This window comes from Echinops telfairi, unplaced genomic scaffold (assembly GCF_000313985.2).
Source record: "Echinops telfairi isolate 266 unplaced genomic scaffold, ASM31398v2 ScPeMD7_70;HRSCAF=299, whole genome shotgun sequence".
Lineage (NCBI taxonomy): Eukaryota > Metazoa > Chordata > Mammalia > Afrosoricida > Tenrecidae > Echinops > Echinops telfairi.
Genome location: NW_022103968.1, coordinates 10,167,329 through 10,173,827, shown reverse-complemented (window position 1 = coordinate 10,173,827; position 6,499 = coordinate 10,167,329). Strand labels below are relative to the sequence as shown.

The 6,499-nt window shown below is 45.7% G+C and overlaps 1 pseudogene; it reads left to right on the top strand.

Annotated features, from left to right (window-relative positions):
- The first annotated feature begins 650 nt into the window (after positions 1-650).
- LOC115869982 lies at positions 651-1,015 on the top strand (annotated as a pseudogene).
- Positions 1,016-6,499: the final 5,484 nt, after the last annotated feature.

Sequence of the window (6,499 nt, the reverse complement as noted above, 5' to 3'; positions counted from 1 at the left end):
GGTGAAGGTGAAGGTGACGGTGGTGATGCGTTTGTGGAGCAGGAGGTGGTTCCATCATTTCCAAACCCCAAATCCCAGTTCATTGCCCCGGACTGCATTCTCACGCATGGCAGAGGGAACGGCCCCTGTGGACTGGCACAGAATGCCTCAGGTCTGGACTCCCACCCTCTAGCCATGGTAGTTTGTTGACCTTGTAGTTAGCACCCCTGCGCTAACCAGGGCTCCTTTTCATTTCAAAGGGAGGGCAAATTTACATAACATTACCGGGGAAGTGGTCCCTAACTGGGACTTTCTTATAGCCTGGGGACTTACTAGAAGGAGTTCTGCTGGCTAGTGGGTTAAACAGTGCGGTGCTAACCAGAATGTCTGCAGTTCAAACCTCCTAGCCGCTCCTTGGGGAAAAGATGAAGCTTTCTGCTCCGGTAAAGATTTACAACCTCGGAAACTCACTAAGTCTGTTGTCTGTTGTCCCATAGGGCTGCTATGAGTTGGGATCCTTTAATGGCAGTGGGCTTTTTTTATTTTGAAGGTTTATTGAATATAACAAAATAGGGAACTAATAAAAACTTTTGCCCCCAGAAGGTCCTGGATGCTCCCTATGGCGCCTCCTGGGGCTTGAGCAGCTGCTCTTGGGCACCACAGGTTTGACAATGGCCAAGGGCACAGTAAGAGGCCAGAAGGCCCGGAATGTCTGTCACATAGCCAGCCAAAAACCTTTAAAAACAAAGTAAAGCCAGTTAGGGCAAATCTTAGGTAGGTAAACATTGTGAATGATGAAAATGTTAAGAGAGTAAATAGAGCTTTTGCTGACATACAAAAGAACTCGCAGGCCTCTCAAAAGGTCTTTCCCTCGAGCCTCTGCAGAAACAACGGGTGCGACAGCAGCATGAAGAAAACCAACTTACCCGTAATTGATGAGGCTAGACGATTAGTGGCTCACTTAGAATGCCGTAGTGAGACATCAAATTCTCAAGGGAAAACAACAGATAAAAATAATGCTTTATACAAAAACTAAATTATTATCAATAACTGTCAGTAATCCATTAAGTTGTTGTGAAGTGTCCTCGACGGGGTTCTGGCTCAGAAAGAACCTGTGTGCAACAGACGGAAACACTGCGCGCGCGCGCGCACACACACACACACACACACACACACACACACGCGCACGCACACACACACACACACACTCGCGCAGTCTTTGCTGATTGAGCCCTTTGTGGTAACCATTGTGTCAGCCCATCTTGTTGAGGGTCTTCCACTTTTTTGCTGCCCCTCAACTTTACCAAGCATGATGTCCTTTTCCAGAGACTGGTCCCTCCCGAATAGCATGTGCAGAGTATGTGATATAAAGTCTCCCCATCCTTGCTTCTAAAGACCATGGCTGGACTTCAACAACACGTGTTTGTTCATTCTGGGAGCCTATGGCAGTCAGTAATCTTCGCCAACACCACAATTCAAATGCATCAGCTCTTGTTTGGTCTTGGAGAAATAAACCAAGCCAAGCTCACTGCCATTGCGACTCATAGTGAGCCTAGAGGACAGAGCAGGACTTTCCCTGGGGGTCTGAGACTGTACATCTGTACAGGAACAGAAAGCTTGTTCCCAAGGAGGGGCTGATGGATTTGAACCACCGACCTTGTGGTTAATAGCCCAACATGCAAACCACTACACCACCAGGGCTTCTTGATGTGTAAGTAGTGTTTTTAAACGAGGGATAAACACTGAGCAGTTAGCATTATAGGACTGTCACAGCACATCTTGGAAGTACATTAATTAAATGCACGTCTGTTAGGATGACTCATTTTGTGGTTGCTGTGAGACCCTAAGAGATGCTTCCATTAAAAAAAACACATCCACTCTCGATTGCCTGCTTTCTTTAGTAAGGCTGGCTGGTTTCTTCCTTTCAAGTTCATTTTAATTTCAGTTTAACTTGATGGTTATTTAAGAATCCCTGGATTTCCTCTGTGGATCTGATACTTTCACACAGCTTGTCACTCTCTTTTAAGTTACACTGAACTTCACATTTCACAAGCCCTGCAGTGGCAGTATGTCATATGCAACATACAAAGCAGTGGTCAGCGTACAATATACACAGCGAGGCAATCATAGCCTCTAACTGAATTGTGAGGACATTGACATCATCCCATCTGTTTATATTTTTAGAACTTTGTATGTGTAATATTACTTGATACTCCCCTGTGTACTTATGCGTTGCTTTCATGCCAGTTATAAACATTCTTCACCCTCGTTCCAGCCTAAGTCCCTCTCCGGCCCTTCCCAGGGAGAACTGAGGGCAGATCGAAGTGGTTAGCAGGTGAATCGCTCACAACTAGGTTTCCAGGATTCATCCCTAGTAACTGCTGCATCCATTCTCCTTTGCACCTTTCAAATACTCTCTTTTCTCAAAGAAGTAAGACCATCGCTCCCACAGCAAGTCCAGCTGGTTTTGTATTCTCTTCCTTTATTCATCTAAATTACAGTAAAATTGAAGGGCTGTGAAGTCTTTCATGATTCTTTCAGCACCCATGTACTTAAGACCTGCCTGCTAGGCATCTTGCCAGAGTGAAAAGATAGCGAAAGCTGTGCCCCTACCCCAGGGCAGAGGCAGGCCCAGGCAGCAGGATCAGAAAGCTGTCCACGGGGCTTTGTGGGACACTTGTGCTGGGCCTGAAGTTCAAGGCCTTCCCAAGATGGTGAAAGTAAATTTTCCTTTTTAATGATAAACTGAAAGGAAGATGCTGTTTGATTTGCTTGTCCGGAGTTCCTTCCAGCACTAAATAGTCTGAGATCATATCTCTATGAACGGAAAGCTCAAGAAGATACTGACTGAGTGCATTATTGGACTTTCCTTTTTGTACAGTGTCTGTATTTTAACTGGCTGCTAGACAAACAAGTGAAGGTTGACAGATGAATAGTGCTGACCGGTCACTAAGAAATAGTACTGCTCCCCACTGCCCCCACCCAAGGCACCATCTTCCCCCAAACAGGTCTTCTTTGGAGGACCAGGGAAATGCCAAATCCTAAACTTGAAGGTCGGTTTAAAGGCAAAGCATTTGGGGTGGGGTCTTGTGGCATTAGTCTGAGGTGAGTGAGAGAGTAAGTTAATGGTGAATGACATTCTCAGAAACATCTAGCAAAGTCTGTCAAAGTCAGATGGGAGAAAGGTTGCATCTGTTTAATGATTGACAGGCTAATTTAGAACCCTCTCTGGGAAGAGTTCTACGAGGAGGAAAGAAAAGTACCAGTTGTTAGCTCATCTGTGCTTTGATACAGTTGTCAGCATCCTGTTTCTGAGAGTGGCATCCAAGAACGCCAGTTTGGCTGGAGTGCGTGTGTGGGGAGTTGAGCAGGTGACGGGGAGAGCTCAAGACCCTTTCCTGGGGGACTCATGCAGAACTCGGCCTCCAAGGACATACCTCATCCTTGTTTGGGTGGGCTCAGTCTTCACCTTGCCAAGGCCCTGGGTTGGGTGAGGTTTCACTTCAGCTGTACCTTCTTTCAGAGGCTGTTTCAGAGTCCTGGGGGCATGCTTTTGCTGACTGTACACAGTTCCAGGAGGTCTTCCCGCCCAGGCAGAGAGGGCCTGTATTGGCTGAGCTCCCCCCCCCCACCCCCACCCCCCGATTCTTTAATTTTAGCTATCCTTTGCACGGCAAAGTGCATGTGATGTGAGGCTGACAGAATTTTATGTTCCAGAGTCATCATAACATCTGGATGTTACAGAGTTATTTGGGTTTTGGTTTTTAATATCCTTACATGATGATGCTCAAAACCTTGTGACCCTACACTGTAATTTAATTCTTAAAGTCTCTTAGAAAGTCGTAGATCTACTCAAGTACTCCCTCAATGCAAGAACACTTTGTTCTATTAACCTGGCATTCCATGATGCTCACCTTCCTGACAAGATTGCTGAGACAAAGTGAGTGCATACGTAAATGTGCTGGAGAAAACAGATGGTGCCCGGCTATCAAAAGATAGTGTTAAGTGTCTTAAAGGCTTGAAGATAAACAAGCAGCCATCTAGCTGAGAAGTAACAAAGCCCACATGGAAGAAGCACACCAGCCTGTGTGATCATGAAGTGTCGATGGGACCAGGTATCAGGCATCAAAGACCCAGAACAAAAAATCATATCATTGTGAATGAGTGGAGACCCAAAGCCCATCTGTAGGCAGTTGGACATCCACTTAGAGAAGGGCCACGGAGGAGATGAGCCAGTCAGGGAGCAGTATAGCACCGATGAAACATACAGCTTTCCTCTAGTTCTTTAATGCTTCCTCCTCCCCGGCCCACTCTCATGACCCCAATTCTACCTTACAAATCTGGCTAGACCAGAGCATATACACGGGTATAGATAAGAGCTGGAAACACAGGGAATCCAGGACAGATACCCCCCCCTCCCCCAGGACCAATACTGAGAGTAGCCCAACCAGGAGGGAAAGGGGAAGATTGGAGAAGAAAGGTGAAACCTATCACAGTGAGCTACATATAACCCTTCCCAGGGGGACGGACAACAGAAAAGTGGGTGAAGGGAGACATTGGTCAGTGTAAGACATGAAAAAATAATAAAAATTTATAAATTCAAGGGCTCATGAGGAAGGGAGGATGGGGAAGGGAGGAGGAAAATGAGAAACTGATACCTAGGGCTCCAGTAGAAAGAAAATGTTTTGAAAATGATGATGGCAACAAATGGACAAATGTGCTTGACACAGGAGGAGGGGCAAGATGGCAACTAGGGAAAGAGGGACCAGACTTCAACCCAGTGCTCCAAGACAAGAATGTAACAGTGGCATGAAGCAGGGTACCAATAGAGAGGCCGGAGGGGCCGGCCCCATTACCAACTAAGTGGACTGTCCCCCTCCCCCAGAAGAATTCACTTCAGAGGACAGCACTGAAGTTACAGCTCAGGGAGAGGGACATGTCTGATCAGAGCACAAAGGAGCAAATGAAGGAGGGAGGTAAAAAGAGTGAATCACATCCTGGCCCACTAAGCCATGAGAATGATATTTCTGCTCAGAGCAGCCAAAGCAAAGAGAGGACCATAGGGCCAGCCCCACTACAAGACTCGACATCCTTCACTGACCCATAGTGCTACGGGGAACAACACTGGAGACACAGCGCAGGAATTTGTCTGATCTGACCCCGCTACACCGAGGTGAAACACTCACTCGATGTGCATCAGAACAGCAAGTTTTGCAGAGCAATGAAGTCCCCAGGGAACACCAAAAATAGACTGTGGGGCCAGGGCGTGGCACCCCATCAGACTCAATGGGAAAGCACTCCAAAGGTCAACAAACAGACCTTGAACTATTTATAGGATTTTATTTTTTTTTGTCATTGGCTTTTTTGTTGTTATTGCTTTATTTTCTTTTGTTCTGTCTTGTGTTTGTGCATATTATTATCTCTGCATGTTGATCTAGATGGTTGATGGTTCCGGGAGGACATGGGAGAGGGGGAGGCGGGGAAAGGAAGTGGGTAACAAACCCAGGGACAAGGGAACAACAAGTGACCAAAAAAGGATGGCGAGGCAGGTGTAGGAGGCCTGGTAGGGCTTGATCAAGTGCAGTGTAATCAAGAGGAATTACTGAAACCCAAATGAAAACTGAACATGATAGTGGGACAAGAGAAAAGTAAAAGGAAATAGAGGAAAGAACTAGGAGCCAAAGGGCATTTATAGAGATCTAAATACAGGCATTTACATATGTAAATATATTTATATATGACAATGGGAAATTGATCTATGTGCATATGTTTGTAAGTTTAGTTTTAAGGAAGCAGATGGACATTGGGGCTCTATTCAAATACTCCCTCAACACAAGAACACTTTGTTCTAATAATCCGGCATTCTAAGATACTCACGTTCCCGACATAAACACTGAAGACAAAATGGATGCATAAGCAAATGTGGTGAAGAAAACTGATGGTGCCTGGCTATTTCAAGATATAGCGTCTGAGTTCTTAAAGGCTTGAAGATAAACAAGCAACCATCTAGCTCAGAAGCAACAAAGCACACATGGAAGAAGCACACCAGCCTCTGTGATCATAAGGTGTTGATGGGACTAGGTATTAGGCATCAAAGACCCAGAACAAAAAAATCATGTCAGTGTGAATGGGGCGGGAAGTGCAGAGTGCAGAGTGGAGCCCAAAGCCAATCTGTAGGCAATTGGACATCCTCACAGGGAGGAGACGGGCCAGTCACTGGGCACTGATGAAACATACAGCTTTCCTCTAGTTCTCTAGTTCTTTAATGCTTCCCCACCCCCCATCATGATCCTAATTCTTTTTTTTAAAATAATTTTATTAGGGGCTCATACAACTCTCATCACAATCCATACGTACATCAATTGTGCAAAGCGCAATTGTACATTCATTGCCCTCATCATTCTCAAAACATTTCCTCTCCACTTAAGCCCCTGGCATTAGGTCCTCATTTTTCCCCTCCCTCTCCCCGCTCGCCCCTCCCTCATGAGCCCTTGATAATTTATAAATTATTATTTTGTCA